This window comes from Anneissia japonica, unplaced genomic scaffold, assembly GCF_011630105.1.
Source record: "Anneissia japonica isolate Jap-2015-1 unplaced genomic scaffold, ASM1163010v1 scaffold287748_len1686314_cov196, whole genome shotgun sequence".
NCBI lineage: Eukaryota > Metazoa > Echinodermata > Crinoidea > Comatulida > Comatulidae > Anneissia > Anneissia japonica.
The window spans coordinates 882,784-894,690 of NW_022727190.1; the positions used below are offsets into that span (position 1 = coordinate 882,784).

The 11,907-nt window shown below is 33.2% G+C and overlaps 1 long non-coding RNA gene across 1 annotated transcript; it reads left to right on the plus strand.

Moving 5' to 3' along the window:
- Nucleotides 1-2,673: 2,673 nt before the first annotated feature.
- On the plus strand, nt 2,674-3,957 carry LOC117113597. Its single transcript, XR_004446233.1, has 2 exons — nt 2,674-3,230; nt 3,446-3,957. It is a non-coding gene; the product is annotated as an uncharacterized LOC117113597 (long non-coding RNA).
- Nucleotides 3,958-11,907: the final 7,950 nt, after the last annotated feature.

The following is an 11,907-nucleotide window of genomic DNA, read 5'->3' on the forward strand; positions in this document are numbered from 1 at the left end:
ATACGGTACACGCTTTTCCCCACAGACACGTCGTGTCCCACACGCATATGTGTTATATGTAGGTTAACATCATTTGTAGGACCTTGGCAATATCCAATGGCGGGGCATTGTATACTTATTTAATCATTGAAATTATGCAGGTCATCAGCGTGTTAAAGATGTGTTGTCCTATGCAAAATACCAAAAAAATCATAAAAATAATTTTTTGAAATTAACTTGCCCATTTTGAAGTAACATAAATATTACCAATTGTGTATTGTGTTGATCTAGTTTTTTTCATAGATCATTTGATTGACTGAAAGAATTTTTATTCAAAAAAAAAAAAATTTTTTTAAACCTTTCAAAAACATGAATTGCTTTGCGATGTCAGCATATCATCATTAATCAGTTTATATGAGCAATTCAGTGTTTTAATATCATTTGTTTCAGGATTTGTTCAGGTTTCACCACAAACATTAGGCATAATATACAATAACTTGAACCTTGGCCCCTTTACTAAAGTCTGTTAGAATCTTTGTTGTGGATGTGCAAAATTTAACGCACATTTATAGGCCTAGGCCTAATAGATGCTAAAATATAACTATGTATTTTAAAGATAATTCAACTATTTTTTCGATACATTTATCGTTTGAACTTGATGAGGTCCGTGGCCTTTAGTGTTGTCAAGCCAAGGTATATTAAAAAATTAAATTCTTAACGTCACCCGTGGGCCCTATTTCTGATGCGTTTATCCACTGGTTTCAGCGTTAGAGACCAGGCCTCCTTACATTATATGGGGCCGTTGATCTATAAATGACTTTTGTAAAGTATCTAAAATGACCTTAAAAGAATAATTATCGCTGTAAGTATAATAAGGCCTATAAGCTGTTGTAGAAGATTAAAACTGGAATGTATTCCGTATAGCGCCCTCTAAGTAAACCATTAGTTTCAGTTTGATATGAGCTGTAACGTACGCGCGCTGGATCATACTTTTTGTGGTTTTAGTGGTCAAAAAGATTTCACCAATTAGTCGTATCAATTTTCTCACCTAAGTAAACGTTGCTAATGTAAATACAACTGCGGTTTCGAAGTCGCTTGTCAGCTGAAAAGCAAGTGAACTGCTCTTAGGCCTAACTCCGCGTTGTATTTATTATTCATTCTTTCAAATTTATCACAGATTCTCTTTCTTCCATCGTAATTTGCGTTACTTAATTTCTTGACTATATTCAGACGCCATTCACATCAGCGGCACTCAGGAGGTGCGTCAATCATAACAAATAACTTAAAAGAAAACAACTTAACTAGAAAAATACATTAAGAAGCACCTTAAAACTGTTTCCATAATATATTACTAAAGTACTATACTAAACACTATATACCACCATAAATATTTATAATGATAATAGGCTGGCAACTTCCTCTTGTTTTAAGTATGTTGTAAAAAGTATAAGTATGTAAAAAATCGATGAGCAAACAACGTGTACAAACTTCAATACAATCACGACACTATAATATCATATGATGATGTTATGTCTTTTACCAGTCTGAAGGTGGTGGGTGGGTGAATGAAGGTAAGTAGTGGAGGTTTTTTTGGTCGTGGGGAGTGTCGTACTATGATTAGCGTGTGTCACTTTAAAGGGAACAAACAGCAGAAAACATGCATTATTTCATGATTCATGCATTCATTCATCAAGTATGGACGTCAATTTACATCAATCACAGATACGTAAGTACCGTTTCAAGTTCAAGAACACGCTTCACGACTTTAATTGTACAGTATATCATTAAATGCCAACAGATTAGCACTCGAGCGGGAAATGTAGGTTTTAATGTCACTTGCATGTGGATCGTGATTGTCGAGTTGCGCAGATCATTGACACGGCGCGTCTACTATCTGCGACGAATGACAGCCAATCGAAACAAACAGTTTTCTGGGTGTTAAGATTAAAATTATGCATTGCACCAAAAGGGACAATATTTGTGACTGTGTGTGGCAATTCAACATAGTCCCTCGGATTAAACTGTAGCAAATATTATGAACTGATGTCTCTGGGGTGTGTTCTTTAAGTTTGTGCTAAGTCTCAAGGCGTGGGAATTTCTACAAAATGAATCGTTATGTAAAGACATAGCGTTTTTTGTTGAGCTAAATCACACCCCTTTAAAATTCTACTACTGTATTATGTTTTCAATCTTTCAATTTGTTAAATGGTAGGCATATATTTAACTTGTTAACAATTAGAATTTAAAAAAAAATTGTAGTAAAAAATTTTAAATCAGTGATAATTTCTAACTAATGATTGTTTTTATCTCTGGTAGGTTAATAACTCTTTAAAATAGTTATTATATATTTTAGAGTTCGAGATGTTTTTCCTCTAGATTTAACCACCGATGGTATATCATATTTAAACACATTTTTAATTTTTCAGTTTGTTTGTTTGCGGTATTCCCCGGGAATTTTAGCATTATTAGGTTAAATTTTATGTTAAATTTCGCTTCATGCCTGGGTGCACTCGGCACAACTTCACCGTTTTGTATGTTTTGTGCTACTGTTGCAATAAATCTAAATTTGCGTTTCTCAGTTTCCAGATTTTACAGGACAAACATAGGTAGGAGAAGGGTGAATAATCGTAGGTCATGTATGCAATTTATATTACGACAGGGAGACAATGTAACTGCTGAGGTACTTCTTATGGATTGTGATTGTTTTTACTTCAATTTTTAGCAACTAGTAGAGGAATTCCAGCGACGTTGTCACTGGAATTTATAGAGCAACGCCTCCTTGCCAATGATTGGCTGCAGCTCAGCGCGCTATTTAGATTACCAAGGCCTTTCTCAAACACGACAGAAAGAATCATCACAAGGGCTGACTCGCCGTGAGGATAATAGAGTTGGGGTAGAATAACTATTTTCGCTCATGCTAATTGTCAGTGAACCTGAATTTAGCTACAGCTGTGTCGGTCGCTTGGAAAATACATGTCGGAATCATTTTATATATCTCTGCTAACTTTTTATCTGGAGTTTTAAAATTTCATGTCTTTAAAAGACGGATTTCAAGTTAGATAGAATAGGCCTACTTTTTTATTTGACGTACTTAGGAGGAGTTTTGGTGGCAGTCGCTTGAGAACTGGTTGTGCCCGGTGTTAGTAGAGGTGGGATAATGGCAGTGGGAGATTCCATGCCATGGATTTCAATCGTTATTTTAGGAATAACATTCAGCTGTTCCTGCTCCACAGTAGCGGAATATTATCCTGGTAAGTCACTTAATCATTAATTACTCACCCCAAGATTTTCAAACAATCGTAGCTAACTTTATTTTCAGGAATTTCTGACGCACACTTTATTAGTTTCATGTTCACCTGGTAATTGGACGTTCGGCCTGTAACTAATTTGGGGACGTTACATGATTTCTTAAATTAAAGGATGTTTTCTCAGTTTATGCTTATGTGATAACATTTTTTTTTCTCAGGTCTTCCGATAGAAATTATATTCCGCTCAGTAAAGTTGGATCCATTCATGGACCTATTTAAGATGATAAAAAAGTAAAAGTGAGCCCCCCAGGCTCCTCTCTAGCTCGAAGAAGAATGAACATTGTTATGCAATCAACACATGCAATGCATTTTAAGTGCAATGTTTGTTATGCTTGAAAGAAAACACTTAAGAAGATAATGTAAATTGAGTTAGTTTTGCCAAACAGGTAGTACATGGATCAGTGAATGGAATGGATTGACAACTGGTTTACATGAAGATTTAACTGTTGATCTGTCCCGACCGCATTGTCCGGTACATTGTTTTTAATGCCAATCTTTCAAGTTGATATAAGAAGCTTACTTAATTGTTTCAATTTGCTCACAAAATACTTAAGAGAGGAATGTCTTCAGATGTTTTTGTTTCCTTGTATATACAACAATATTATATTTTAATTCTGAATGTGATACAATTTCTGAGATATATCTATATTAAACCATGGACGTAATAATACGATTACATGTGTGCTAGATTCATGTGTGCTAAAAATTAATAGGTCCATGATTAGACCCTATAGAATTATCACCTAAATAACCCACTTGAAAAAAATCATGAGTAAGGGAAGCTTTGAGCTAATTAACATCTGAATCAATCCCAAACTTGTTTTTTTTTTTACTATTTTTTCTTCTGTCAAATGGATAGACAACAATGAACAAAACTCAGGGGCTCGGTGATTAAGGGGTGATAATCTTAATTGTAATAAATTGTATTTTAAATTTAAATATTTGCAGCTTGATTCTTTTACTATATAATAAATTCATGTGTGCTGGATACACATGTGCTGAATTCATGATGTATAGTAAATCGTGCTGATACGTGTGATGGATGATTCATGGATAAATACCATGTACTGCAGGAGATGCATGTGTGCTGCATTCATGCAATAAATCCCTGCGTTACATGCACATGTGCTGAATTCATGGAATATCATTAAATTAAATCAATGAATGTTGTATGCACATTTGCTGAATTCATGAAATAATATTAAATTAAATAAATCAATGAATGTTGTATGCACATGAATTCATGAATTAATATTAAATAAATCAATGTGTGCTAGGTGCACACATGCAATATGCATATGTATATATATATATATATATATAATAAAAGGATGTGTGCTAGATGCACATGTGTTAGAATATGATGTAAAATTATACATAAGTGCTACATACATGTATGCTAGATACACGAGTGCTACATGTGTGCTAAAAATTAACGTGTGCAAGATTCACCATACAGGTATGTGCTGAATTAATGTACTGTATAGTCATGTGGGTTGAATCCTAGATACTAAATGTGTGTGTGATGTTAGCTAATGTCTCTGATCCAAAGTATTTAAAATCTAAATTAAGGCCTCCCATTACAGTATACTAGGTAATTGCCTATAATAATATTCGAATATCACTATATATATTTTTATTAGTCTAGCTTAATTTTTTATTAGATCTACTTGGGAAAAATTAAATATATACATTTGTTGTATAATTTACCTAAAAGAATGTAAAGTATTGTATAAAGATATAACTTATTTGTCATAAGTAATACAAAAAAAAAATCCTTTCCGAGTTATTAATTCTATAAGCCTCTTCAAGCTTAAGATTTAGGCGATAATGATTATCGCATAATAAATGCGTGCCCTGAATTCCCACTCACCTTGTTTAGCAATCAGAGAACGTCCCATATCGTAAAAGTTCACATTAGTTAGAATGCATTCTGGGTGGTTGACTGACTTGTACCTCAGCCTTTAGTTGACATTTATGTTACCCCGTATGATGACATGATCTACACTGGGTGACATTTCTAATCAATGTTTATGTTCACATAATTGTTAATGAGCTCATGAAAATAAAAAAAAAATGATGATGATTGCTACTTGGAGACTAAAAACAACCTGCCACCTCTAGAGAAAGTATTATTCCAGGTGCTAAGATTCAAACTGTTGGAACTTTGCTATTTTAATCAACCATTCCCACTCCTCCTAATTATGTTACAAATACCTATTAGTGTGACCTTGAAAATGTAAAATAACTTTGAAGAAAAAATGCTAGTTCAATATTTGAGTGATTATACTTTATATACATTTTAATCCTATCTTTTTTTAACGTATATATTAATTGTATATATTTCAATGATCTGAATTTGTCAAACTACTATACAGTATTTTTAATAATACAGCAGACATTATTGCTAATATTTTATAGTGTATATTAAATCTGTTCCAAAAACAGTATTAAATCAGGTAAGCCTAACTTACTATATAACAAAAAAAACAAAATGAGCAAGAGTATAAGGTAATTCATTCTAATAATCACTTAAAGATTGTGTTCCTACATCAAAGTCATCAGTTTCTGCTTTTAAATCAGTGTATCCAATTAGGTGTTTTTACTCTACTATTAAATCACATTTTATTGGGATCGGGAGCAAGAATAAAGGACAATATCACTTCAGGGCTAAAATTTATGAAAACGAACAATAGCTTGTGGCAATGTAATAACTGCATTGGTGGTACACCTTCAGAATAATTCTGACAGAAGTGCTTAAGCTAGGCTTAATCATTCACAACAGTATTATATTTCGTTGGGATAAAGCTTGATCATTTTTCTTTTATTCACTAAGATAATAATGGCTTAAGGGTAGAATGTATTTTGTCAGGTAAAAGTAGTGACCTCAATTGAAAGCCGGCAAAATTTTGGAAGATTGTGCTTTGTTGTTTTGAGTGGTATTACTTTCCCAATTTTCAATCTGTACGATTAAGTATAAAGTTGGGATTAAAATGTTGTTTCAATATTCTTGCGCATCTGAAATATTTAAATCTATTTTCTTTAAAATGATGAATGACATGTTATTTATTTTTTTATTTCAACATTTATTTGGGAAAAAAAAAGTAATTAAAATACATAATTATAAAATATATATATGGGAAAAAAAAATTAATGATTACTGTATATTTTAATAAAATTTTAATAAACATGCAAAAAGCTAAATTTCCTTCTTCAGTCTCTAGACTGAATAGCACTTTTAGTGCCGAATTTTAAAAATGGTTCGGTATAATGCTAAGTGTATATCCCAGGGAGCTCACTTGCTCGACCAAGTGGGGGGATTGGGGGAGGGGGGCTGCTGCAGCCACTTCAAGACATGAGACACTTGCGCTACCTATTTTACTGAAAATTCTTATGGACTTGAACTACCATTTACCAAAATCGCACTGTGCTTTAAAGACGACAGGAAAAAGGCCACTTAGTATTGCCAGAAAGGTGCAATATTGACTGTTTCCCGATGGCAAAAAGTGTTCGGTCCGGTCGTGATCTCGTGGCTGTACCAAAGTTAGGCTTAGCTTGCAATTCCTGCTAACATCGTGCGGAAAATCGTTGCACTTTGACACAGGAGAGGCCAGGGACTTAAGTACCAATTATACCCCATAAATGCTGCAAATCCCCCCATATTTCCCACATTTGTGCTACTAAGTTCTCGAAAATATACCACGTAAATGCGGCACTTCCGTGTATACAAATATTTTAGAGTGAGATCCCGCGGGTGTATATATTCTCAAAAGAGGAAATTATTAAAACACTAATAAAGATATAGTAAAAGGTAGCAGAAATGTATGTATCACATTGGATGTACGTATCACATTGGATGTACTGTATTAAAGATAATTAAATATTATACTTAAAACATCATTGTTATTCTTTTAACAATTTCAGCTACTAAAATTAAAGATTTTCAGATTGATTTGTTGTACTGTAAGCCTACTGGGAACACTGGATGTGATGTACACAAAAGTAGAAATTATTAAAATTACCAAATGTAATTGCTGTCCTTTCAGCAACTAAAAAGGATTTTCAACACTGTACAGGAAAAAATTTTTTAAAATAATTAAACAGCAATAAAATAAATGGAAGGCATGTCTATAAGGTTTTTTTGATTTGAAATCATCTACTGTAAAGAGCATTTTGGTGACAAATGATGATGATATTTGTTTCCTTGTTAATTATGTGCACTTTTTAATTATTTATTCCTGAATTAGATTTCATACTGATAGAATCCAAATATATGTTTTTAATGACATGTCTTTGTGTGCTGAGATATCTACCTTGGCTAGGTTATTAACCTTTCTGCTAGGGGCAGCATTTTGTTTCTCATTTTGATGACAAATTAGAAGCACCATCTGTTCTTGTATTTGCATTAGATGTAGATATTGTTATGAAACACTTCTGCTGATTTTCAATAGACCTACTATAATAATGAAATCACTATGTTTTGTTTCCTGTGATATAATAATTACCATAATTAGAACGAAAGTATATATTGACAATGTTAGTCCAAGGTTTTAACATTTTTTCCTGATTTTTAAATATTCAAAAATCTTTCATTATCTGTTCTAAGTTTTTGGTCAAACACTTTTTGTGGCTTAGAAACATCATTGTACAACACATCAAAAATTGTATTTCCTCTGGAGCTTGTGTTTAAAGATAACGGAGCTTCAGAATTACTATAATAAGACTGGCTTAATTTTATGCTAACTATCGCCGATCGGTAAGGTACACTTTCATCTACCTATAAAATAACAATAAAATTGATTAGTTGTTAATATATTATTTCCAATATAACATGGTGTTTGATAGGTTGAAAGTCAATTAATGGTTATGTGACTTTAATGAAGTCTTCCATCCCATATATTGCTTCTGTTCAGTGTGCATTCTCCTGAAGATTACTACTACCATGGAGTAAATACTGTAGTAAACTATTTCCTCCATTGTACTACTGTACAGTTAGTTAAATTCCAACTGTGTGAAGTTATATTTAGATGAGAACATAATCTGAAGGTCATGCTAGGATACTGTAACTACATTATGACATAGTTATCAAACACTTATGCTCTACAAATTTTTTATTAGCATATTAGTCATTTTTAAAATTCTAAAATCATTGTTTCACCTGATATTATTTGTTTATATTCATTATTTTAATGTAAACAATGAATTTTAATTAATTGCCTTGATAATTTTAAGAGATGTTTTTAATAAGTAGATCTTAAGTGACATGTTTTAAATTTCATTATCAAATGTTTAAAAGAAGTTATTGAATAGGCCTACTGAACATGAATGCTATTAATGGCTCAAAAGTACACTACATTCTACTATTACTATCTAGGCCCATACTTACACCATACTGTACACTTCCAAGCAGCACTACAATACAGAACATATTTCAACTGTTGATACATGTTTGAAAAAGTATCATATTGACACAAGGACCACCTTGAAAGTAAAGCCTGCTAGATTGTCTAAATTATAATGGTCAATGAAGAGGTTACACTAAAGAAAAACCGCAAGAGGGACTCTTATAGCTTACTATATCATGAATGCTATTCAAATGTCATGTACATCTCCAGAGAACCTCTGCATGTTTAATATTCAGAGATCAAGGTCAAGGTTAGAATGTTAATCAAAGTTGAGAGATATTTGTTCTTTCCCATGACTTCCTTGTGGTAGTCATACCCTGTTACCGTTTGTTGATTTTGATGAATGTGTTTGTTTTGTATGTGGTTATGTGACTAGAGATGTACTCTATGCTTCTGTGGATTTTTATTGTTTTTTGTCTGTCTGAATTCATCTCGGGATTCATCTGAAATAATGTCTGCCATATTTCCGTGTCTCCTCAATTTCAGTGCGCTATAGCATATCTTGGAAAGGAGCCACAACAGGTTATTGTTCGCCTTCCAATTCCCAGTTTCTTGGTTTCAATAATGTCAACAGCAACAGCATTGTCTCGTATCAACAACATTTTTCTCTATAAAACCCCTCGATTAGTAAAGTATAATAACTAAGGCTCGGCTTTATTCTATTGAGTTAATATGTTGATATTTATAAAATAGTACATTTGGGAGGGAGGGAGAAAGAAGGCAGGTAAAGGACCGCCTTTTTGGAAAGTCTTTTTAGACTTATACCCTGACTTTGCATTGCGACCGGTTGCGATATAATCGGTGGTAATCAGTTGTAATCCAAATTGTTCGCAACCATTTGCAAACTTTGACAGCATTCAGACACCTTTTTACTTACTTTACATCTCTAGCAAAGATATAAGTCGCCCTGTTTTGTTTGACCTCAGCCAATCAGTGCCTGTGGAATCCGTTGCGATCAGATTCCGTGGTAATCGGGAGTAATAAAGATTGTAGCACCCAATCGCAACGGGTAACAATTGCGAAATTGATTACTTATCGACTATTATTGGTGAGTTTTCAGACATGATTTTACTATGCGATTGGGTGTCGCAGTTGCTACAACCGGTCGTAATGCGAAGTTAGTCTGAATGGTGTATTAGTTAATAAAGATATCACACCAAGGAAAAGTCGCTATAGTTCCAGAGACAGGAGACTGCATGAAAATTCAAGAGCCTCTATCAAATCTGGATGGGTGAAATATCTTATGTTCTTAATTTTTTTTTACTTGGTTCTTATTGCAATAGGGATGTGAAATCATTGATATTTGTTGTGGACAATCCAGAGCCAGAAATCTAAACACCTTACCACTAAAGTTAAAAGCACTAATTCAAACCTGTGCACACATTTATGAAGTTACAGAGACATGCATACTTTTTACATGCATTCAGATGTATCTATAATCATAGGCTCTGCTGCTCCAGTATATTAAGAACTAAATTTACTTCTAAAAAAATTAATGTTCAAACCAGTAATTTAAAGTGAATTACATCGCCATTTAAACGGCGCACATATGTGCTTTCGGTTCACTAATTTTTATGACTGCAACACGGTTTCTCAACTAAAAAAGGGATCGGGCAAGAATGTGTGTTATGAATTGATTGATGAATTAATCTAGGTTTCTCTTAAGATTGATATCCTTGCTTCCTAACTGCCATTATAATGCATTATTCATTGTATAGTGATTTACACTAATTTAAATATCATAACATCTGCCATATATAAGAATACCTTGTGCAGGTTGATATGTTCAGCTGAAGAATTTTTTTATTTGACAATATTTCTGATTTTATATTCACATGCCACACGATGAGGCATGTGAAAATAATTTAAAAGAAAACCTTTTTTATGATATCAATTTTCCACCCTGTCATGTGTACTACTGTACAGGCCTAAAACCCAATTTTGGCCAGACATAACATTTTATATTAGATTTGCAATGATAATTATAAGTGGGTAGAGGGTTTTCAAAAATAGAAGTCATGCCAAACAATTGGCTTGAACTGCCAATGTTGTAATAAATTGGCATTCAGCCAAGTATCACTGTGTATCGTTCACAATACAGGTTTACAATATAGTTTGTGGTTTTTGTGTTATTCTTTTAAATATATTATTAAACTCCCATTCAGTAGATATTTGCTATAATCCCCATTAAAAAATTGACACAGAATGCTATCAAATGTTGTCAACCTTGGAGTGAATATATAGTAACTCTAGTATTGTTGTTAGTTTGTAGCATATATCCCTAAAGGGAAAGCAAAAGTGACAGCCAATATATACTTCAACCTGATTCTTCGGAAAATTCAGTTTTATTTTTTTTTTTGCAATGGAGACATTCTTCTCCATCGGTTGTCATTGTATATCATTTGGTGAAGTCAGTATTTATTTACCTCTCCCATTTAATGACCTGTAATATAGACCCAGTATTTACAAAATAAAGGATTGTTTTTTCTGGTACAGAATTCCTTCTATAGAATCTGGTCCTGTCATTTTTGGAGTTGAATGCGTGGTGATGAAGGCACAGGATTTTAGGAGTCATGCACAGGAGACTTAACTATCAGCTATGATAGAAATGTGGGTTGAAGAATTTGTTTATTTATCTTTTGGGCTTCATTAGTCCCTGTACATGATAAAATGATATCGCGATGGTTGACCAAGTTTTCGACCTGAGAATCCTATTGATGAAATTAAACGTTTACTATGAAATTTGATCTTACTGTACGTTGGAGTGATTTCAGGATCTTGGGCATAGATTGGGATGCGGATACCCCTTCTTCTCCCCCCACCCCCCTTCCATAGTGGCAAATTAGTTCCACTGGGTGGGATAAAGTACTTAAAATGGCCATTAATTTTTCATTGGATAGACATTTAGACCGCATTCTCAATTTTTGGTTTAGTGGATTCAAAGATTGATGATCCATCCAGGTGGATTAAAAAGAAGAAAGGGACTATAAACCGTGGGTTCCATGGATATTGTAGTGGAAGTCTGGGATAAGATAAAAATACTATACTTTTTTCTTTTTTTTTTCTCTTTTGTGGGTTCATCCCACTTTTATTCGTCAATTCAGTAGTACAATTTACAGCATGTATCGCTCACCAACATCAATATTTTACATCATATAAAAATAGAGTTATGGTATAAAAGAGATTCCTTTTCATGTACAATTTTAATAATTTGA